The sequence below is a fragment of the Ctenopharyngodon idella genome, chromosome 16 (genome assembly GCF_019924925.1).
Source record: "Ctenopharyngodon idella isolate HZGC_01 chromosome 16, HZGC01, whole genome shotgun sequence".
NCBI lineage: Eukaryota > Metazoa > Chordata > Actinopteri > Cypriniformes > Xenocyprididae > Ctenopharyngodon > Ctenopharyngodon idella.
The window spans coordinates 4,648,883-4,673,980 of record NC_067235.1 but is presented as its reverse complement, the minus strand read 5'-3'; the positions used below and the strand labels follow the sequence as shown (position 1 = coordinate 4,673,980).

Here is a 25,098-nt window from a genome sequence, read left to right as displayed (position 1 = left end):
CTATGATGGTTTTGGTTTTCTGAGTTGATGAATAATGCATTAAGTTAAAAAGTCTGCGTGTGTTGTTGGATGAAAGTCTACCTTTGATGAAACCGGTTTGATCTGGATGGATTATAAATGGTGTGACTTTTTCAATTCTATGTGCTAGTGCTTTGGCTATGATTTTAATGTCTACATTGATTAGGGAAATCGGACGATAACTTGACGGTAATGTTGGGTCTTTATTTGGTTTAAGAAGGAGTGAAATTGTGGCTGTGTTCATATTATCTGGGAGTTTTGATTTTTGTTTTGATTCAGTAATCATACGGATGAAGAGTGGTGATAAAATGGACCAAAAGTGTTTATAGAACTCAGCAGGGAATCCGTCGGGGCCTGGTGCTTTATTGTTTGGCATGAGTTTGAGGGCATTAAAAAGTTCATGTTCTGATAAGGGAGAATCCAGAGTATTTATTTGATGTTTACTGAGTTGAGGTAAGTTGATACTGTTGAGAAATGAGTCAATGTCTTTCTGATCTGGGTCTTTATTGGAGGAATATAATTTACTGTAAAAATTTTGAAAGATTTGATTTATTTCTTCTGGTGAGTTGGTGGATTTCCCTGCTGTGTCTGTAATCAGTGGTATTGTAGCTTTTTCCTTATTTTGTTTGATTTGATTTGCCAAATATTTACTAGATTTGTTACTATGATGAAAGTTTTCTTGTCTTAGCCTATGAATTAGGAATTGTGTATGTTTATTGATTAATTCATTCAATTTGAGTTTATATTTTCTTAATGAATCCTGTGTTTCTTCTGTTGGGTTATTTATGTTAATGTCTTCTAGTTGTTTAATTTTTTGTTCCAATTCTACTTGTTGATCCTTTTCTTTCCTTTTTTTGTAAACGGAGAATGAAATTATTTTTCCTCTTAGTACGGCTTTCCCTGTTTCCCACAGAAGAGATGGAGATGTTTCCGGGGAGTCATTCATCTCTAGAAAGCATGCCCACTCTCTTTTGAAATAACTGTCAAAATCATGGTCTTTCAGAAGAGATGTGTTAAATCGCCATCTGGTAGTGGGTTTATGTTGACTAGTTGTGTTCCATTTTAATGTTACCGGGGCATGATCACTAATGACTATTGGATGGATCTTCGATTCAGAAATATTTGATATGATAGAATTACTAGTGAGAAAGAAGTCAATGCGGGAATATGAGTGGTGTACTGGTGAGAAAAATGAGTATTCTTTACTGTTAGGATGCTGTAGACGCCAACTATCGCCAAGACTCTGGTGATTTAAGCAAAACAGGACGTGCGTACATGAGAGCACCACGACACATGAGTGATTTGTTGAAATGAAAGCAGTCGTTGTTGTGTGAATGCGTGTATAAAGTTGAGGTTAAACCAATAGAGTCACATGGATTACTTTAATGTCTCATTACTACCTTTCTGGGCCTTGAATGTGCTAGTTGTGTAAACTGTCAACAGAGGGACAGAAATGTCTCAGATTTCATTAAAATATCTTCATTGGTGTTTCGAAGATGAACGAAGGTCTTAGGAACGGCATGAGGGAGAGTTAATGATGACAGAATTTTCATTTTTGGGTGAATTAATCCCATTAAAAATGTCATCAAAGGCATCAAGAGAAGAGGCTGACTTGCATGGAATGACATGTTGATCAAGAATGAAGAACTGGTGAACTGAATTCTTCTTCCCACAGCATAGGGCTGAGCACTTCCAGCGATGTCTTGAAGATGCTCCTTAATAGGGCTGAAACGATTAGTCGACATTATCGACAACATCGACAATAAAAAATTGTCGACAAATATTTTTGTTGTCGAATAGTCTTTTGATCTCATATGATCTATTTGAAGGGCCTGCAATAGCGTGGTTTGACCAGTGGGGCGCTGTAGCGCAATACTGTAATGCAGCCCTCCCGGATCGGATCCAGTAGAAGAAGACACGGTGCTTCAGAGTGCATAGTGCAAACGAAGTCGAACCCGTAAAATGTGGGAGTTTAACATAGCATAAAACATAACGTTTAGCATAACTACAAAAAATGCTGTCATGCAGGGCCACCAACTCTCATTCAAACTCAAACTCATTCAAACTGTTCGCCACATGTCCATTTTCTCACGCAGTGAAACATAGCAGAGCATAGAGGACACAGACAGCGTGCCGACAGATAAGACAGATCAGGTTACTTCTGATATAAAACAAAGTCTTAACTTTTAAATTCTGTCAACTTTACTACGGGATTCAAACAGTACATGTGGTTTTGGCGCTCTTTAATGTGGAGTGATAGATCGCTGTAGCGCTTCAGGTCAAGTGGCACGTGAACCTATTATCTCTTCCTCTTTTCTGCTATTACAGCACGAAAAAAACATGAATGAATATTAAAAAGTATGTTTCAACCGCAGAAAGACCGCAATAAAACATCTTGCAAACAAATATGTCACAAAATGTTACATTTACCTCAGGAAAGCCATTCAGTGACCTTAAACTCGATAGTTAGTAAAAAGAAAAAAAAGAAGAAATCTAGAGAGGAGCATTTTTTCAGAAATTTTTGCACAATATTACATATTCATATTTTTACTCTTATTAAAAAGTTATTACAATTCCCAGACTTAATAAAAACACAGTATGTCATTTTAACAGTATTTTTAACAAATTCATTAAAAATACACTTTAAAAAGCTGAAGTGATTTCCTTGTTTTAATTATTAGTTAAAGTAGTTAAAGTATTGCTAGTCAAATAATCAAACAAAGCATACTGATTAACCAGTACAATAATCGATGATTAGTTGATTAATCGTTCCAATAATCGGTAGATTAATCGATTATCAAAATAATCGTTTGTTGCAGCCCTACTCCTCAATGCTCAAAGAAAACTACAAGAAAATAATAATAAAAATAATAATAAATAAAAACAGACCTTCTAGAAGACAAGATATCCCTATTTGAGACGTAGATGCCTTTTCTGGCCTTGACAAGACAATCCTTTTCCTGATGAACAACAAAGCATTTTAAGATCAACACTGCTTAAAGAATGCTATATGAAGTTAAGGTAACACTTTATTTTAGGCTCTTTTAACTAGTTGCTTATTAGCATGCATATTACTAGAATATTGGCTGTTTATTAGTAATTATTAAGCACATATTAATGCCTTATTCTGCATGACCTTATTCTACATTCTTAATCCTACCCAATATATAAACTTAACAACTACCTTACTAACTATTAATAAGCAGTAAATTAGGAGTTTACTGAGGGAAAAGTCGTAGTTAATAGTGAATACATGTTCCCTATTCTACAGTGTTACCGTCACATTTAAAGGGTTAGTTCACCCCCAAAATGAAAATTCTCACCCTCACGTTGTTCCAAACCCATAAGACTTTTGTTCTTCTTTGGAACACAAATTATGATATTTTTGATGACAGAATGCTGTCAGATTTCCTTCCATTGACTGCCTTTGCAACTGACACTTCGACACTTCAAAAAGTTCATAAAGACATCGGAAAACTAATCCATATGAATCGAGGGGTTTAGTTCAAATTTTCTGAAGAGACTTGATCGCTTGTTATGAGGAATAGATTTAATTTAGGCTTTTACTCACATGTAAACATTGATCAGCGAACATAAGCAGAAGCTTAACTGAACCTTAATAACGCACAAAAACAAACCTCATCCGGAAGCTCAAACGTACCGCGTAACACACGAGAATGAACCTCACTGGTTATGCAGCACGTAACCAGCCCGGTTCTTGTGCGTTATTCGGGTTCGGTTAAGCTTCTGCTTATGTTCGCTGATCAATGATTACATGTGAGTAAGAGCATAAATTAAATCTGTTCATCATAACAAGCGATCGATTCTCTTCAGAAAATTTGGACTAAACCACTCAATTCATATGGATTAGTTTTACAATCTCTTTATGAACTTTTTGAAGCATCAAAGTGTCAGTTGCAAAGACTGTCTATGGAAGGAAATCTGACCGCATTCTGTCATCAAAAAGATCTTCATTTGTGATCTGAAGATGAACGAAAGTCTTAGAACGACATGAGGGTGAGTAATTAATGACAGAATTTTTCATTTTGGGTGAACTAACCCTTTAATGCAACACCATGGCAACAAAACTGCCATGAAAGATGACATAATGAAATTCTCATTTCATTTTGTACCTTCAAATGATACTCCTTGTTCTTTAGCAATGCCTCTCTGTATAGTTTTGATTCTCCATGGCAAGTATCTGGTGGCACTCTCACCAACATAGCAATGCTCCTTAGAAAGACAAAAGCACAGAAAAAGGAGGGGGGAAAAAATATTTTAAAATCCAAGAGCAAAATACACCATTTAAAACTTGTCAAATAATTAAAACTAAAAAAAAAGAAAAAGTGTGATACTTACCTAGCCATTTTTGAAGAAGGGGTCACTGAGATACAGGAACAACACCACAATTACTCATATTTCTCATTCACCTTTCTTGGTTGTGATGTACTGCAAAATAAATTAAAAAATGTGTGTGTGTGTGTGTGTGTGTGTATGTATGTATGTATATATATATATATATATATATATATATAAAAGAGATGATAAAACTATAGTGAAAGATCATATACACACAGTTAATAATATGAAAATTACCCATTCTTTTCTGTCATGTCAGCTGACAGGATATTGGCAGTTTTTCTCGTTTCATCCCCCAAAGACGTAATTTGATTCTATTCATTTATTATAAGCTCCCCACCAGATTTCTGCAGTGGATTCCACCAGCTTAATCATTAAAAAAAGAATCAAAACAAAAACATAAATATGGTATGTAAAAATACTACTTCAAACAAGATTTATTTATACATATTTTTCTAAATGTTTAATCATATAAAGATCAAATTAATGTTGGATTTTTTAATTGATTTATTAGTTTCAACAGTCAGTTTTTTTTTTCTTTCCCCCTCAAATGCATAAGTAATAAAAACGTGTTGCCCACCTTTTTTAGCTTCATCATCTAGCCTCATTCGTGTACTTGAAAACCTTTCTTCAATAATGAGTGTATCCTGTGAGTCAGTGGAGTCAAAGGATGAAGACAGGGACTTGTTTGAGTGCACAGGAGAAGCTTGTTAATTATAAAAAGTTCAGCAATATGTGCTATGCCATGCCAATAACAGTCACTCCTAACAAAGAGTCTGAATTTCAAAATGCGTTACTTGTACTAACAATAACATGTGCCGCTCTGCTCAAGTCAACTGATTGTGTATGTCTAACAGCAATAACGTAAAATAGTTGTTCGTGTTACCGTAACCATTGCAGAAGGTTAAAGTGACGAGAAACAAAAAAGCGGGTGTTTTTAAATGAGACTTTCCGCCTTCCCCATCGCCTTCTTCGTTGCTCAGTGTTGGGCCATGTTAACGCTATCCCACAGCGCCATCTAACTAATGTGTCTTCAATAAAAATGCAATGGTGGCATTTGACAAATCGAATTTATAATTAACTTCATTGGACACATTTTATCTGTCGGGAGCTGAACAGTAGCAAATATATAATTTATATAACATTCGGACGGTTTACATAACATAATTTATTCTGACATGTTTTTGTTCTGTATGTAACGTTGTAAGAAAACATTTCAATCCACAACGACATTACGTGCTACACGTTACGTTTACATTATAAAATGTTGAAAACACCAGCCACAGCCCTACCTGCAAGATTTCGACCATCCAATACATAAAAATGTGTCAGCTTACCCCCTATTGTGACGTTAGATAATTAAACGTTAAAAAAAAAAACTATAAACGCATTAAACGGATATACCTAACTACAGCTGGAAATCAAATTAAGTAAGATTACTGACATAATTTAAACTTTATCATTACCACATTGTGACGAAAACAAGCACATTTCTCCAACATAGGCCTACTGACTTGCAGCGAAGTTACCTATTCGATATTTCCGAGTTTAAACCAAATTACACCAGATCATAAAACTACAACTTATGCATTATTATTATCACAATTGTTAACATCAAATATTAAACTTAAGTTTTAATAAGTTAATTAAAAGAGCTTACCTTTTAGTGCGAGGCAAAGGAAAATGGCGACGAGAGAACTGCTCAGGTCTTCAGAGTTGGCTTAAGGGGTGGAGCTTAACAGACTAAATTTAACGAGGCAGAATTCAATTTTTCACTATTTGTTGTTAAGTTAACTCTTTAAGAGTAAATGCAGATTAACACTGTTTGATTAACACTGTTGATTTTACTGTGTACCTCTTTCCCTGTGATTTTCATGTGCTGCGCATACAGAAAAGAGACACATCTCTGATGCACGTTTAAATGTGTCATTAATAGGGCTGTCCCCGACTAAAGTAGTCGTTCATTTAGCCATTAGTCGACTAATCGCATGTTTATATTAATTTAATTCCTTAAATATATCTGGGAGGTGGAATAAATGCCTCACGCTCCAGTGCACGCAAAAGCTTGCCGCAAAGCACTGGCAAAAGCAGTGATTAGCAAGTTATGTAACTTTTTTTTATAATAAAATAACATTTTAATTGTCTATTAATAAACTAGTGTTTTCTGAGTCAGTGTCAGCTGCAAAGTTGAAGTTGAGGATGCTGACTCATCATTTCCGCAGTATCGCACCTATAGAGAGAAATGCACCTTTCATATGGATTACGTAATCGGAGTATTTGTTTTCGATTCTAATTGGTTCTTTAAAAGTAGATGTTTCAAGCTTTCTATGGATATATTTCTCATGTCTGCTCTGCTGTTCAGGGAGACCGAGATGGCAGAAAGCGCATCCTGTTTGTTTTTTTTACTGTACAAAAGCACGTTTTCTTGTTATTGTGAGTTTACACAAATAAAAGTATTTGACCATTTATAGTTCAAAATGATGTATTACTCTTATCTGTATGACAAAAATTACAGAGTATTTCAAGTAAAAAAAAAAAATGCAAGTGCTCGTGCTGGCGCCTCCATGTCGTGCAGTAAAGTGTGCTATACTTTAGCTTCCACACTCCACACGAACACTTTAGCGCACATTTATCTAGGTTGATGTTAGAGTGAGCGGCCATAAAGTTTCTACTACTTAAATGTTTCAAATGATAAGCCATATTTGAGGTTGATGGATGATAGGCGAACGTTTGGATTTCCTTTTTCAAGACCCGCCGTTAACAATCTCTCCCTCACGGAGACTTGACCACTTCCTGTGGAGTTTGTTTTTTTTCCTGTGACTACCCGACTAATAAAATCTTAGTCGACTAAGCCTCTTTTAGTCGACTAACATTTAGTCGACAATTAGGGGGCAGCCCTAGTCGTTAACAACTAGTTGTTCAGTTCGTTTCCATACACACTGCATAGAAGTTTTGTAAATGCAGTTGTCACTACCTGAAATTTTCAGGATTTACTTCAGTTACAGAATGTGGTTGTCACTCCTGTAAGTGACTGAAGTCTGTGTGTGTACAGAACAGGTGAAGTGACAACCCAATTTAGCTGCAGTGTAGATGCTATTGCCATATAGCAAAACTGAAGTCATGTGCTCCAGATCTACTGTACACAGACCCAAATCTCAGTGCAACCATGTTTGGACCAGCACTGACCTCTTCTTTTTTTCTTTCTTTTTTTATTCACAGGCAACACAGATTGGGAATTTCATCAGTGAACACACCAGTCAATCCCACAGCTAACCAAGTTTCTGCCTGTAGATGGGACCATGTTACCGGACAGGCTGTCACTTTTTGGGAAACTCCAGAAAACATCATTGATCTTGTGTCTAGAAGGTGAATCATAATTTCTGAACACTAACATGTGGACATCACACGGGTGCTGTGCTCTTCTATCTGCTCCTTCCATGTCTGTGCTCTTGCTGTTACCTGGATGTCACCATCTTACGTTTAGTTTAGTTTAGTTTTTTTTTTTTTATTATTATTAAATTGAATTGAGGCTGGATCTTGTGTTTTGATTCTGTCAACAGTTAGTGAATATACCATCCTATTTGTAAAATCTTTGGTTTAATTGAATAAATAATCTCTGCTTTAAAACCTAGTGAGCTGCTTTGCTGTTACAGACAGATGCTGAGCATCCTCCAGCTCTCAAGACTTCAACCACAAACCGTGGACAGAATATAAAGATAAAACGGCATCTTTCATTTTGGTCGTAGTGACAGTGGAATGTGACCACAGCGTTCGAGGCTGGGTGCGGCCGCTCAGATGACCTCAGGTTGAGTGTATTCTAGCATCCATCGCACTCGCACCGTGTCATTACTCACTTAAGCATATTAAATCCGGCCCCAGTGATCTTCACAGAGACACTCTGCTGAGATCAGCCCGTTCGGCCTGCTGGGAGGCCGAGGTCTAACCCTTCTTCATTCACAGAGGAGCGTACATAACATCACATACATAGATGACTGACACATGCTTGAATGAATCTGTCAGCGATGGCTTTCCCAGATTGACAGATTTTAATTAAGATCCACATGCAGTACAAAATCAAAATCCAGACATTGACAAACCAGACTGTTAGCCAACAACACAATACGTAACGTTGCAGATGACTGGCTGTACATGTGTGAGATCCTGCTTTTTATGGAGCTAGAATTATGACAATACTATATTTGAATTATAGACAAGTGTAATTTAATAAAATTGAATATTATGTGGCATTTTACATATTTCTGAATTTGATTTTTTTTTTTTTTTTTTTTTTTTTTGAATATTAAACATTTGAAACTGAACACAACTGAAATGTTTTCATGGCAGAATTTTATAGACATGTATTTTCAAACAGCAGATTTTTTCGTTCTGAAATTTTAGACCGCAAATATCCAGTTTTTAAAAATACAGCTTCAAGTTTTCAAGATGAAGAAGAAATTCAGAACATCAAATTCAATATTGTAAATTCAAAGCACAGAAATTCAGATCGTACAGAAAGTAGGTCAGAGGCCATCCGCAGGGAAGAGTAGAGGCTCTCAGGAAAGTCAAACGGAGCATTTCAGCCAATTACAGAGCTGCAGATGTTTTTCTGAGGCGAGTCTGTGCTTAAACATTTATGAGCTGTATTTATATGTTAGGTTGGCTTTTTCAGCACTTGAAACATTTGTCTAAGTTTCTCTATTGTTTGTTTTAAAGTATATTTGGTGTGAAAGTGATTAGCATGCTACTGTGTCTACACAGGACGCGAGCGACGTGACAATAGAGCCCATTGATTATAATCAGTAATATAATGTCTACACTGGATGCAGGCGGCGTGGCGCAACACCGTGTCTATGCTGGACGCGACGTGCCGCGTCACAACAGCTTGTAGTGACCGCTGCAAAGAGCAAAGATTTCTAGGGGTCCTTCCCTAGAAATAAATATATATATATATATATATATATATATATATATATATATACAGTGGGTACGGAAAGTATTCAGACCCCCTTAAATTTTTCACTCTTTGTTATATTGCAGCCATTTGCTAAAATCATTTAAGTTCATTTTTTTTCCTCATTAATGTACACACAGCACCCCATATTGACAGAAAAACACAGAATTGTTGACATTTTTGCAGATTTATTAAAAAAGAAAAACTGAAATATCACATGGTCCTAAGTATTCAGACCCTTTGCTGTGACACTCATATATTTAACTCAGGTGCTGTCCATTTCTTCTGATCATCCTTGAGATGGTTCTACACCTTCATTTGAGTCCAGCTGTGTTTGATTATACTGATTGGACTTGATTAGGAAAGCCACACACCTGTCTATATAAGACCTTACAGCTCACAGTGCATGTCAGAGCAAATGAGAATCATGAGGTCAAAGGAACTGCCTGAAGAGCTCAGAGACAGAACTGTGGCAAGGCACAGATCTGGCCAAGGTTACAAAAACATTTCTGCTGCACTTAAGGTTCCTAAGAGCACAGTGGCCTCCATAATCCTTAAATGGAAGACGTTTGCGACGACCAAAACCCTTCCTAGAGCTGGCCGTCCGGCCAAACTGAGCTATCGGGGGAGAAGAGCCTTGGTGAGAGAGGTAAAGAAGAACCCAAAGATCACTGTGGCTGAGCTCCAGAGATGCAGTCGGGAGATGGGAGAAAGTTGTAGAAAGTCAGCCATCACTGCAGCAGTCCACCAGTCTGGGCTTTATGGCAGAGTGGCCTGACGGAAGCCTCTCCTCAGTGCAAGACACATGAAAAAACACCCGAAGGACTCCAAGATGGTGAGAAATAAGATTCTCTGGTCTGATGAGACCAAGATAGAACTTTTTGGCCTTAATTCTAAGCGGTATGTGTGGAGAAAACCAGGCACTGCTCATCACCTGTCCAATACAGTCCCAACAGTGAAGCATGGTGGTGGCAGCATCATGCTGTGGGGGTGTTTTTCAGCTGCAGGGACAGGACGACTGGTTGCAATCGAGGGAAAGATGAATGCGGCCAAGTACAGGGATATCCTGGACGAAAACCTTTTCCAGAGTGCTGAGGCCCTCAGACTGGGCTGAAGGTTTACCTTCCAACAAGACAATGACCCTAAGCACACAGCTAAAATAACGAAGGAGTGGCTTCACAACAACTCCGTGACTGTTCTTGAATGGCCCAGCCAGAGCCCTGACTTAAACCCAATTGAGCATCTCTGGAGAGACCTAAAAATGGCTGTCCACCAACGTTTACCATCCAACCTGACAGAACTGGAGAGGATCTGCAAGGAGGAATGGCAGAGGATCCCCAAATCCAGGTGTGAAACTTTTTGCATCTTTCCCAAAAAGACTCATGGCTGTATTAGATCAAAAGGGTGCTTCTACTAAATACTGAGCAAAGGGTCTGAATACTTAGGACCATGTGATATTTCAGTTTTTCTTTTTTAATAAATCTGCAAAAATGTCAACAATTCTGTGTTTTTCTGTCAATATGGGGTGCTGTGTGTACATTAATGAGGAAAAAAAATGAACTTAAATGATTTTAGCAAATGGCTGCAATATAACAAAGAGTGAAAAATTTAAGGGGGTCTGAATACTTTCCGTACCCACTGTATGTATGAAGCTTATCGATCGTCGAGCATTGAGCGTGTCTCGTGCGAAAAACACAGAGGAAAAAAGAAGCAAGCCTGTTGAAAATGCTTTTAATGTGATCCAAACTTTAAAAGTGCATTAAAATAGAAATGATACAAAGTCCTTGAACATGGAAAGCAGCCTATAAGTAGGGCCTAAGTCAGTTTAATACAATTATTTCATCATATATCGGGCTCTGCGCTTTGAACAGAGCAACAGCAAATCCCCAACAGCAAACAAATTCCCATTATTTCTGACGCAGTCCACGCTCTTTGCAGCGGTCACTACAAGCTGTTGTGACGCGGCACGTCGCGTCCAGCATAGACACGGTGTTGCGCCACGCCGCCTGCATCCAGTGTAGACATTATATTACTGATTATAATCAATGGGCTCTATTGTCACGTCGCTCGCGTCCTGTGTAGACACAGTAGCATGCTAATCACTTTCACACCAAATATACTTTAAAACAAACAATAGAGAAACTTAGACAAATGTTTCAAGTGCTGAAAAAGCCAACCTAACATATAAATACAGCTCATAAATGTTTCGCCTCAGAAAAACATCTGCAGCTCTGTAATTGGCTGAAATGCTCCGTTCGAATTTCCTGAGAGCCTCTACTCTTCCCTGCGGATGGCCTCTGACCTACTTTCTGTACGATCTGAATTTCTGCGCTTTAAATTTACAATATTGAATTTGATGTTCTGAATTTCTTCTTCATCTTAAAAACTTGAAGCTGTATTTTTAAAAACTGGATATTTGCAGTCTAAAATTTCAGAACAAAAAATCTGCTGTTTGAAAATACATGTCTATAAAATTCTGCCATGAAAACATTTCAGTTGTGTTCAGTTTCAAATGTTTAATATTCAAGTTTTAAAAAATTAAATTCAAAACTATGTAAAATGCACATAATATTCTGTTTTATTAAATTACACTTGTCAATTCAAATTTAAATAGTATTGTCATAATTCTAGCTCCATAGTTTTTTACATGGCTGCTTACCAAATAAACAAAATTGATTCCTAAATACACAATAAATTATTGATTTTGTTTCATGGAAAAAAAACAGCTTTTGAAACGGCATGAGTGAGTAAATAAACTATTCATAACACATCACAAACAGCTAGTGATGGGGAGTCGACTCGATTCTTCGACTATGAATAGCCCTAGAGTCAGGGTCGACTCCAGCACAGGAATCGACCCTCGTTGTTGACTGTTGCTGTGTCCAAAATAGGGTTGGGCTGATAGACGACGCCATTGCCGATGGCTGACAGACATCACGATGTTGAGAACAGTACGGTAGCACCATTTTACTGTTTCTAGTTGAAGTGAGCAAAACAGATCACACCACCAGCACTCAGGATTGTTTGTGGTAATGATATTTCAGCGCTGTATCCTCTAGTAGTTTTATCTAAAGCCAAACATGCTTTATTCAAGCCCTTTCAGCTCCGTGCACATTCTCTTTCTCCAGAGGCGTGCGACAGTAATGGTGCGTGTCCACTGGCGCAGAGCGAGCGTTTTTAATTCATTTCAATGGAAGTTGAGCTTAAAGCTCAAATGCGAAAGTGAAGCTCCTCCCCCAGTGTCATCGTCCATCGCGATGTTTCACTATAGACATCGTCTGATGCCAATTTGGTAGACTTCGCCCAACTCTAGTCCGAAATTACTTGTTCACTCGTTCGCAACTCACTTTAATATAGTGCATGGCAGTTGAGTGCACTATATCAGCAAGGAGTGAACGAAATGAAGTGAGGAATTCGGACACTAACGTATTACACCGTGCGTCCGAGAGCTGGAGATGTCGCGGAAGCTACTTTGTCACATACTTTTATCCTACATCTGGCCCGTGTTGGGGAAAGTTACTTTTAAATGTAATGCGTTACAATATTGCGTTACTCCCTAAAAAAAAGGAACTAATTGCGTTAGTTACTTTTTATGGAATGTAATGTTGTAATGCGTTACATTACTTTTGCATTACTTTTTCTCACCTGGGCTGGGCTTGAGTGGTTGTTTTTTAATAACAAAAAACAAAAGTTCCATTTTTGGCAAGTGTAAAGACCCTTTCACACCAAAAGTGAAATGAATAAGCCTCAGCCTGAAGGAAATGCATATTTAGACCTGTACAGTAGAGGGCGCAGTTCAAACAAACCTTTCAGCTGTGCTGATATTCTGGATTGCTGAAGAAAAAAGTTCAACACACTTGCTTCAGCAGTAAAAACAAAAAAATGAAACGCATATGTGTTTATCTAAAGTTTTTTTTTGCTTAGTATGGTTGAATTGGATTTGAGGAAACTGAGTCTGTTTTTTATTTTTTTGCCATTGAGATGAGTAAATGCTTGCTCACATTTAGTGTAGAACTACAATAACCATCATGTTCACACAGCGACACAGCACCTCTGAACCTTTACTCCCGATTCTCTCAACATGGGGACAGGAGAGCTGTCAGTCAATAAATGGGAAAACAAAGTAACTTTACTTATTTGAAAAAGTAGATATTTTGTTAATTTAAATTTAAAATGAATGCGTTACTTTACTATTTTACTTGAAGTAAAAAGTAATCTGATTATGTGTTATCCCCAACACTGCATCTGACTTATTTTAGAAGTACATGAGTTAAAGATTTAACGTAAACAACGTTGATAGCTACTCATTTCAAGGTAATGTCATCGCCAAATTGGTCTAATTTGGAAATATTTTGAGGAATTTAAGGTTTCGTGTTGTAAGAAAATTGCGTAATGTCTGCAGTCTTGTATTATTCCTGACCCTGTTTTGATGTAAAGTAAATGTAGTCTGAGTTGACTTCGAAAAACCTGGAATCAAACACCCCTACAAACAACCAAAGAAATAAATTATAAATCCGAAATGTTTCAGTTAAGACTCCAAACACACTAGTATTAATATAAAAAAAAAAAAAAATCAACTAAAAAGTTATGTAATTAAATGGAACAAGGACAACCTTATTGAAGTAAATTCAGCCTTGGCAAGTGAATTGCAATTTCTCTCCATTTAATTCCAGTCTTTGTGTTCTTTCAAGCCCTTTTTAAACTATTTTACAGTGTGTGTAAACATCATTCAGATGATAGCTCAGGAATGGTCTCTGAGGTGTCATGCTGACAACAACTTTCATACATTCCCAAGGAAAGCATGACCTCAAAAACTGAAGACTGTAGCCTGATGCAGTGTAAGTTGCTTCGGATAAAAGCGTCTGCCAAATGCATGTAAATGTAAACTGCAGTAATGTATTTGTGCACATGGATTAAGACATTGATTTCATGTATAAATCAGAGTTCTAGAACAGCTTTAAACTGGTTATTATATAGAAATTATGCCAAAAAGACAAGGTCATTTTCAGCATGCTAGATCTTGACTATTGATGATTTCCTGGATCCCTGTGACAATATAACCGATAAATTATTTGATAGGGACAATAATGACTTGGTATCTATTATTACTACCTACCAACCAACCATAGTTAACCACTCATATTTGTTTAGAGTATCTTCACCAAACTTGGCATAGTTCTTCAGTCTGATCTGTCTGATTGTAGTATAATTTTTCTAACCGACTGGATTTACAGTTTTCCTGTAATAGCCAATCAAAATTCCTAAAAAAACAAAAAAACAAAAAAAACCTTATATTTATGGAATGTTCATGAATTTAAATTTCAACTGTCAAAACTAATAAAAAATAATGTGTTTGTACATAGTCCTGGCTGTCTAAACAGGAGAAAAAAATAAGTGGATCGGACAGATCAGACCAAGCACTATAAGAATCTTGTAGCCAATCAGCAGTAGGGGGCGTGTCCACTCATGATGGGGGAGGAGAGAGAGTGAGCAAGAGGGAGTTTTGAAGAAAGACTGTGAAAGATAAATGGCTGATATTACCAAAGAAGAAAAGGTCAGAGGAATATAATTAGGAGAAGAAGGGTTATGATCAGGAAAGAGCTTCAGGGCCCGCATTATTAACGGTAAAGCTTTCCAGCGCAAGAGAGACTTCAGAGAGCAGGAAGGCCTGAAAACAGATGCCAAGGTTGCTTTGTTTCTGCTCAATTCTTGAGTAACATGGGTTTTGCTATGTTTCACAGAACCAAGCTATGCTGCTGTTGTTGTTGGATCACAGCTGATTCATCCATACTTGCGCGAGCTGTTAGTGGCTGCCTGTGTTTCATAGTGTGTTCATTATTTTGGGGGGCGGAGTAATGAAGGGAGGAGTGTGTTTGGGTGTCGGTTTCTCAGAAATCGCTTACTGTACCTTTAATTAATGTACAAATCATAAAAAAGACTATATTTGCCTAAAGTCTGACAAGGGCAAGACAGATGTTTGAATGAGTTCAGAATCTCCAGATCAAAACACAGGCGAAGAAGCAGAAACAAGAGATAGAAGCACATTGAAAATGTATTAAACATTAAACAGCACATAAATAAAAAATGCCGAACTTTACCGAATTAAATGTCGACCCAGGAAGAGGTACAGGACTGTGAAGCTTTGGGGATTTTGATGGACTCGATCTACTCCATCTATGTTTTGATCATCATTCTGAATTTGATCTGGACATAGTCTTTGACAAGAATGCAGCTTTTTGTTCAAAATGTTGCTTTTTAATGAAACTTACCCACATTCAAGTGTTGATAAAAAAAAAAAAGAAAGAAAGCATGAAGCTAGAATAAAATGTTTATTGTTTGTTTAAAAGCAGAGGCTCTGTTCTTTCTTTTGATATATTCATGTTCAGACATTAAAAAAAATATTCTGGGGCCATAAAAGTTTTGTGAAAATGATCAAAAACGCTGACGCTGGCTGGCAACCTTAACAAAAAAAAAAAAAAAAAAAAAAAAAGCTTATGGGGAAAAATTTTAACAAGATTTTTACATTTTAAAACCTTAAATAATATTTCTGTAATTGTTTAACTATTACTTCATGTAATATTTATTTAGTTTTTAATCAAACTATATAAAATTCCCCTCAAAAAAGAAACAAAAAATAATCATAAAAATAATAAATTTTATTTGCCGCTGTAATCCAAAATCTTCAGAGTCCATGTGAGGAACAGACCCAAATGTCTTTATTCTTTATTCACAGATCTTCATCTCCACTCATTGGCTCTCACCTGCTTTGTCACCGATTGTGACACGCCATGTTTCAGGTGATGTACTTTATGGCCACAACATACACTATATTGCCAAAAGTATTGGGACACCCCTCCAAATCATTGAATTCAGGTGTCCCAATCACTTCCATGGCCACAGGTGTATAAAATCAAGCACCTAGGCATGCAGACTGCTTCTACAAACATTTGTGAACGAATGGGTCGCTCTCAGGAGCTCAGTGAATTCAAGCGTGTTACCGTGATAGGTTGCCACCTGTGCACTAAGTCCATTCCTGAAATTTCCTCACTACTAAATATTTCACGGTCAACTGTTAGTGGTATCATAACAAAGTGGAAGCAATTGGGAACAACAGGAACTCAGCCACGAAGTGGTAGGCCACGTAAAACCACAGAGCGGGGTCAGCGCATGCTGAGGCTCACAGTGCGCAGAAGTCGCCAACTTTCTGCAGAGTCAATAGTTACAGTCCAAGCCTTACATCACCAAGTGCAATGCAAAGCGTCGGATGCAGTGGTGTAAAGCACACCGCCACTGGACTCTAGAGCAGTGGAGACGTGTTCTCTGGAGTGACGAATCACGCTTCTCTGTCTGGCAATCCGATGGACGAGTTGGCAGGAGAACGGTACTTGCCTGACTGCATTGTGCCAAGTGTAAAGTTTGGTGGAGGGGGATTATGGTGTGGGGTTGTTTTTCAGGGGTTGGGCTTGACCCTTAGTTCCAGTGAAATGAACTCTTAATGCTTCAACAATTTCATGCTCCCAACTTTGTGGGAACAGTTTGGGGATGGCCCATTCCTGTTCCAACATGACTGCGCACCAGTGCACAAATCAAGATCCATAAAGACATGGATGAGTGAGTTTGGTGTGGAGGAACTTGACTGGCCTGACCTCAACCCGATAGAACACCTTTGGGATCAGAAATTCCCATAAACACACTCCAAAACTTTGTAGAAAGCCGTCCCAGAAGAGTTGAAGCTGTTACAGCTGCAAAGGGTGGGCCAACTCCATATTAAACCCTACGGATTAAGAATGGGATATCATTAAAGTTCATGTGCACGTAAAGGCAGGCGTCCCAAAACTTTTGGCAATATAGTGTATATCTGGGGGAAATAAATAAATAAAATAGTATAATCATTATAGATTTACACTAGCAACAATGTCTAATATATAGGCCTATTGTTTGGCTGTTTTTGTATATTTTAAAAGACAGTAAGAAAAATTAAATATTTTAATATCAAAGAAGTCATTTTTTCATCTGATTTTTCTTGTAGGGTTCAAAATGGCACAGGCTAAGGAATGCTAAGGAATGTTTTGCCTGTTATTAAATATTGCTACAGCTTATTATTATTATTATTATTATCATTATGAAGTGTAATTCCAGGTGCTTGCTTGCATCCACCAGAAAAAGAGAGCACAACACAGCAAAAACAGACAAGATAACATTTTTAAGATCTAAATTTGTATTATTGTTGTTTGTTTGTTTTTGCACCAGTAGTAAGAAGATCCATACAATCCCCCAAAATTGTGTAATGTCACTGTATTTAATAGCACACATAAGATGAGATAGCTAAGATAGCACAGCACAAGTTTCATTAACTTGAGATCATCTGCTGGTTACTGATCTAGTTATACAAATACCCATTTCTGCAACCAGTTTTTCTCTCAAGCATTTACTCTAAGTGGTACAAAAAATCTGGGGATCCTTTTGTTGTGTTTTTGCTCTTATATTATCTAATATTTTTAATTGTTAAATATGTTTTTTGGTCATATATAGTGAGAGATACGACAGTAGATGTTTGGTCTGAGTTCATGACAGGCTTCAGAAGTGACAGAAATGACTTTAGCAGGAGCCTCAAGGGCTGTGGTGTCACAGTAATGTGCTATTAAACTCTACAAGGGAACAGTTCAATATAAATATACATTTATTATAGATTTTCTTAATAAACTTTCTTATAAATGTTCTTACAAAATATACATTTTCTTACAAATTTTCTTTAAAACATTTTTTTTTTTTTTAAATGTCATACATTTTCTTAAACTTTTTTTTAAAGTCACATTTTCTTACAAAATGTCATACATTTTCTTGTAAATTTTCTTATACATTTTCATAGAAAATGTCATGAATTTTCTTAATGTTATAAATTTTCTTACAAAATGACTTTATTAGTCATTTTGTGAGAACATTTATCAGACATTTTGCTATAGGTGCATCTGACGGTATTGCAATTTGACTTTCAATACCGCCAGACACTAATATTGCTGCTTCAAGTCGAGGCTCCAGACGCTAGCAGGACTTGCTGGCCCTGCAAGACACTGAGGCCTGAGTGAAGGGATGGACAGGTCACTCATGTCAGCCATCAGATGCAAAGCTGACTGAGGACCGAGAACAACAGGATGGCCATGACTGGAGATGTGTGCTGATGTTCTCCGTCTTACTCCATGACCTGAAACAAAACACAAATCAGCGTTATTTGACATTTGACTCAGCAACAAGTTTATGATGATTATATGACTGATAATCAAACTAAACCAAAAACAAAATTAAGCTAATCTTAGACTCAGTACCTTAAACCAGTCATGGAGATGCATCTTCTTCAGAGCGAGCCTCTTCTGTGGTTTAGGCTGCAGACAAGCACAAATCATGTCGCAGCATTCTGTGCAAAAAGACGAGAGAGATATGTGTGATTATTAGCTGATACTTCACACCTGTTCTCTTTGAAGCGGCTGTTCTTTTTCGTATGCATTAGACTTCATAAGAAGAAGATCTCACCTTGTGACAGGCCCGGACTGGTCCAGATGTTGGCACTGATGGTGTACAGGTCTTGGGCTGTGGGAAAATCCCCGCACACCATTTCGAACAAGAGGATCCCGAGTGACCACACAGTCGTCGGCTTTGCATGGTACCTGCCGTCAAACTTGATCTCTGGAGGACGGTACGCTTTTGTGCCTGGAGGAAAGAGACGTTGTGTGATTTTTAATACATTTCCACAGCATGTCGGCTATATATAGGATGAGTTTCTGTGAGCTAATAACAGGTTGATAACACATACCACTGAAGTCTTTGAAGGCAGAATTCTTCATGAGCGCACCACACCCGAAGTCAATCAGTTTGACCTCCATAGTGTCGGTGTTCACCAGCAGGTTCTCCGGTTTGATGTCCCGGTGGAAGACGCCGCGCTCACAGCAGATGTTAGCGGCTTGAATGACCTGCCGCATAACATGTCGTGCTGTCTTCTCGTCGAGGATTCCTCCTTGGACATCCATGAAACTCAGCAGGTCCGTGCAAGGAGAGGGCCGCTCCATGACCATGATATAGTGATCTGTGTCGTCCTGCCAGTCCAGAAGTTTAATTACGTGAGGAACGCTGGGGCCCTTATTGGCCAACAGTGTCAGGCCGATCTCCAAGGGGAGATGTTTGGATTGACCAGGCTAAAGGAAAGAAAATATGACGGTTAGGGAGGAGGTTTCTAAATAAAAACAGTTTGCCTGCTGATAAATCATATGCTATAAATCTCTGTGATTAACATGAATATAAGATGTTATGAATTGAAAACAGCACAGCCGACTCACCACTTTGATGTACGGCATGTTTGGCGTCTTCACTGAATATTTCACAGCCACCTGCTCAACAAAACAAAGACTTAACATTTAGCATGTGCACAGAGGTCAGTCATATCATGCAATCATGAATCCTGAACAATGTTTTGTAGATGATTAAAAAATGTAAACCTCAAGTCCATCCTTGCACCGAGTCGCGGCGTACACAATGCCAAATCCTCCTTCACCCAGCTTGTGGCTAAATTTATAACGCCTGCAAATGTGGTCTATTAAAAGATAAACAATTGTAGTTAGTATGAAATCCAATTATATATTTATTTTATAATAACATTTTCTAATTGTCATAGATTTATTCTTACTCTCGTCCAGGACGTCCTGCTCCAGCTGTTCCTCGGCAGCGGGAAGGACTTCAGAAGTCGGAGCTACAACATGAATCAAATCAAATAATTAATAAGAATAACATATTGTATCCTCAGATTAGAGAGGTTCTTTATTTAGAGGCATTTTGACTTGATATCTTTAAAAATTAAACATCTCATATTATTGGATGAGAACAAAACTTGAGCTGAATGATGATAATCATGTCTTCTGCAGAGCTGCTTTATAGCTGAATCAGTTTTGTTTCATAATTGAATTTTGCATGTCATTGAACTTCAATAATATTGAAGTGAACCGAATCAATATTGAAATGACTTGAGCTGAATAATGACACTATTGTCTTTTTAGAGCTGCTTTACAGCACAATTTAATTTTGTCTCATATTTGATGAAGTTTGCATCACTGATTCTGTTATTTTCCTTAAATGTGAAGCTGCTTTGAAGCAAACTGTATTGTTTAACAAAAATAAAGGTGACTTGAAAAATGCAAAATTGATTTTATTCTTAATTTAAATTCTCACATAATGAGCGGTTTGGTAATGACGCCTAATAAATCTATCCTCAGATCATTTCATTTCTGATCTTCAAAATGTCACACTAAAATGTTTGGTATGATAATGTACAGCAGTGTTTGGGACAGTGATGCTTTGTTATAAAAAGGAAGAAGAAGAAGTTCCTATTTAACAATAATTGTATCATTAAGACATATTCATGTGATTTTACCATCATCACTGAGTTTCTGAAATGTTCCCGCCTCACACTGGTACTCCTCCTCAGCCTGAACCAGGTTATATTTGGCATTTCTGCGGTGGGGACAGTGTATAGCGGGCCATTTCCAGAAGCTCTTGCTCTTTTGCTCCTCTCTCTCTCCATCAATCTCAGCAGCACCAACAACAGGCGTCTCATCAAGCCGATGAGGATGCTTCTCCGCCGTGTTGGTGTTGTATTTGAGTAGCACGCAGGGTTCCTCTAAACAGGCCTTATCAGGCGCTTTGTTCGCTCGTGAACTTAGCTGTCCCATGATAATAAACCGTTTTCCACTCTGTCAAATACTCAAAATACGCCAAGTAATGAAACACTCCGAAACTTCAACCAACAAATCGAGCAAGTGTCTTTCACACCTTTATATGCGTTCTATAATTTGTGACGTCACAATGTTCCGTATTGGCACTGACGAGAATGAGGGGGATGCGTCACGTGATATTTTTGAATGATACAATTCATTTCTTAAGACATTTTATATGAATGATATAATGTTGTGTACGTCGCGGTATGTAAATACAGCCGCGCAGGACAGGAGTGCTAGTTTTTGACATGTTAAAGCGATTAAGAATCATGCATGAATGAGAGAAGAACTGAAAAAAGAGTTACAAATAAACCAGGAAAAAGAACTGCCTTGCCTGTCTTGGTGAGTATATTAACACAAACTCAATCGGTTATGTCTTCAGTACAGCTGGAAGAGAAATCAGATGCGTGTCAATATCGTGCGTCAGGTCTTAAAGTGACAGCGGGCTAATATAGGCTACCTGCTGCTGTGTCCTTTATTATAATTCAAATGACAAAAGAGAAAATCACTCACTGCTCTTTACTGAATAGCTTTAGTAAAAGCTATTGTTTGCTATTGCATCTTTATTCTTATTTTTAATAACAAATATAAAATAAAATAACAAAAATACCTTACTAATATTGATTAATTATAACTTATTTGTAACTTAAATTACTAATATTGTGAAATAAGATATTCGTAACAACGCCCACCCCTTGAAATGTGTGTGTATGTTTGTTCTTTCTGTTTCAAATGCCTATACATACAGTATTTGTTTGAATGAGATGCACACCTTCACTGAGTTTATCAGAATAATATCTTCAGTGATTAGCAATTGAAATTTTAAATAAATAAATACATCCCATACAAAACTATTGTAGCCTATATCGCCAGAGCGTACTGCAAATACAATACATTGTCATTTAGACCAGTATTCAGTCAAAGAAACGAAATTCTGTTTTCCTGATGCGAGACTTTTATTTTGAAAGACGTGTGTGAAAGCTGTTGACGCTTAGACGCAGCAGTTTAAAAACGCGTTGTCCAGATTCACTATCTGCGGTCAGGTGAGATGTTGTCAGGCTATATGTCAGTGTCATTATTCTAACGTTATTTTCATAGCTTTTACGAAATAAATAGTCTCTTAGCTCCTTTCAGCCATTATGTTTGTAGCACTCCAGTTGCTCTCGCAAATGCGGCAGCATGCTGTATATCAGTATCACTTCATTATAAATATAGCGCAAAAGACATTACGAGCGTGCAACGTTGTAATTATGTTTTTAATTGGTCATGAAATTACCATAAAGCATGAACAAATGACATAACTAGTACTTCGTGTGTTTGCTGGGAAGGATTTGCATGCAGGTATGATGTTAATTTTATTCACCAAGAGCAGTTTCCATTAACAGTTCATATTAGTACTGTGTATTTAGTAACCTTTGGTTCCGTAACCCCAAAAATGCCACTTTATTTTCATTTTGTTTTGTATATTTTTTTAATTACATTAGTGGCTCATACCAAACTCAGCAAAAAAAAAAAAAAGTCCCTTTTTCAGGACACTATATTTTAAAGATAATTTAGTAAAATTCTTTACAGATTTTCATTGGAAAGTGTTTAAACAAAGTGTTTTTTTATGCTTGTTCAGTGAACTATAAACAATTTTTGGACATGCACCTGTGGAACAGTCACACTTAAAAGTAATGTCACAGTTCCAATAACTTAGGACATTAAAGAGACCTTTAATATCTTTAATATTAACTAAAACTGTATATTTTGTTTTTATAGGCTAGCTAATTTATAATAGTGGTTTTGTGTAGGTTTGGGGATGGGCTTAAGGCAGGGGTTTTCAAACTGTGGGTCGGGACCCACTTGTGGGTCGCACTGTGAGAAAAGGTGGGTCGCACAAAGTCACTTGGCTGCAGCTAAATTTACGTTACGGTGAATCAAAACCAGTACGATAATGGGCAAACGACTCTTTAGAGAAGATTCTGTTTTTCAAAGGAATCATTTAAATTAAAACACATGAGCAGCGAGTCATTTTGAGGCTGCGTCCTCCGGGTCGCATTTGATGTCTGCATACGTCATCGGGACAGTCTCATTTAAGAAAAGTAACTGTTCAATTACAACGTAAAAAAGAAATTACAGTATTTTACATCTCACATGGTATAACAGTCAATTTTATTACGGTTACTTTTCTTAAATAAAACATCCTTGATGACGTATGTATGCAGCCTACAAGTGCGAACTCGCAACCATACACACACACACACACACACACACAAGAATCAGAGTCTGAATCAACATAGCATTCATTGAATGACTCACTAAATAAGTCGTCTGATTCATTTGTGTTGAACTGTCATGTGTCTGTGTTAGTAACGTACACAGCATTCATTGACCGCGGCCGTATATTTCATTCTTATGACAAGGAAAATAAAAACTGCTCTGTAAATGAGGATGCGTTTTCCCCCATATTTCCATTTAAAAATATTATGGTGGGTCTTGAGATTGATTGTACTTGTCTAGGTGGGTCCTGGAATGAAAAAGTTTGGGAACCCCTGGCTTAAGGGATCTTAAATATCTATAAAATGGTTGAGAAAAAAAAACAGACAAGAATTCATGGTAAACTCAAATACACTTTAATGTCATTTCTATTGAAACATGAATGTCATGCATTTAAATACATTTGTAATTACAAAAAAATCATTTAAAGTCAGTGTTGTGTTAGATGAGAAAAGCATTGAATAGACAAGTATTGAATAATAAATAGCTTTACAAAGAATATATTATAATGACAGCAGCCATATCATCCTGTAGCCCAAGACTGGTTGCCCACTGAAGCTAAGCAGGGCTGAGCCTGGTTAGTACCTGGATGGGAGACCTCCTGGGAAAACTAGGTTGCTGGAAAAGGTGTTAGTGAGGCCAGCAGGGGGTGCTCACCCTGTGGTCTGTGTGGGTCCTAACGCCCCAGTATAGTGATGAGGACACTGTACTGTAACAAGCACCGTCCTTCGGATGAGACGTTAAACCGAGGTCCTGGCTCTCTGTGGTCATTAAAAAAATCCAATGGCACTTCTCGTAAAGAGTAGGGGTGTAACCCCGGTGTCCTGGCCAAATTCCCTTCATTGGCCCTTACCAGTCATGGCCTCCTAATAATCCCCATCCATTGAATTGGCTCTATCACTCTCTCTCCTCTCCACCTACAGCTGGTGTGTGGTGAGCGCACTGGCGCCGTTGTACTATGGCTGCCGTCGCATCATCCAATTGGATGCTGCACACTGGTGGTGGATGAGGAGAGATCCCTGATACGATTGTAAAGTGCTTTGGGTGTAGAGTAGTACATATGAAAGCGCTATATAAATGCATCATTCATTCATTCAATTCAACAGAGAATTTAATGCACATAAAGGCTATGTGGTCAAAACATTTTTTTTTTTTTTTTTTTTTTCAGAAGCTGTATCTGAAGTGGCATTTAGGTATATTTACAAAGACTGTTTAATGCAGCTCAGAGGTGGCATGAATATGAATAAAAAAAAGAAATGATACTGTAAATGTAAAACTAAAATTGCCAGTAGGTGGTGTCAATTCACTGTCCTAATGAGTGAGTCATTCAGTCATTTATTCGACCGATTCATTGAAATGGCTGATTCATTCAGGAGCGAAGCAAGTGACCATCGTTATGAATGGGTGACTAAATCATTTGCTCATTCGATTCGTAAAAAAAAACGTGGATTCATTCAGTAACGAAACGCCACTGTGTGTTATTCGGAGACACACAACAGTTCTGTTGTGGCTTTGTTTGGAACTATATTCATTGGTGAAATTGAGAAATTTTTTTGTCAATGTTGACAATATTGTTGCTAAAATGTAACAGTATTAACTTCTTGTATATTGAACTGTTGTATAAAATCAATATCACATTTGCAATCATGCAGATATTCCTGCATCAAATTTGTAACTAAATTGCATGCAATGGAAGATGCCGTACAGGTCTGGGCCGGGGCAGGTGCGTTACAAGCGTTAATAATTTTAACG

The 25,098-nt window shown here is 37.5% G+C and overlaps 1 protein-coding gene, 1 long non-coding RNA gene and 1 pseudogene across 3 annotated transcripts in view; 1 reads left to right on the top strand and 2 right to left on the bottom strand.

Moving 5' to 3' along the window:
- Positions 1-8,004, top strand: part of bckdhb (branched chain keto acid dehydrogenase E1 subunit beta) — a 104,081-nt gene extending 96,077 nt beyond the window's left edge. The window contains exon 11 of the mRNA XM_051865494.1: positions 7,597-8,004. The gene's annotated coding sequence lies outside the window, so the exon portion shown is untranslated. The remainder of the gene's footprint in view (positions 1-7,596) is intronic.
- LOC127497193 (uncharacterized) lies at positions 1,467-7,590 on the bottom strand. Of its 2 annotated transcripts, XR_007925479.1 has the most exons (5): positions 4,958-7,590; positions 4,615-4,743; positions 4,378-4,467; positions 4,152-4,251; positions 1,467-2,978 (listed from the first exon to the last, which is right to left on the bottom strand). It is a non-coding gene; the product is annotated as an uncharacterized LOC127497193 (long non-coding RNA). The 2 variants fall into 2 exon arrangements; XR_007925478.1 differs by having other exon boundaries at positions 4,615-7,590.
- Positions 8,005-10,931: 2,927 nt separating the features above from the next.
- Positions 10,932-24,206, bottom strand: LOC127497463 (serine/threonine-protein kinase pim-2-like; annotated as a pseudogene).
- Positions 24,207-25,098: the final 892 nt, after the last annotated feature.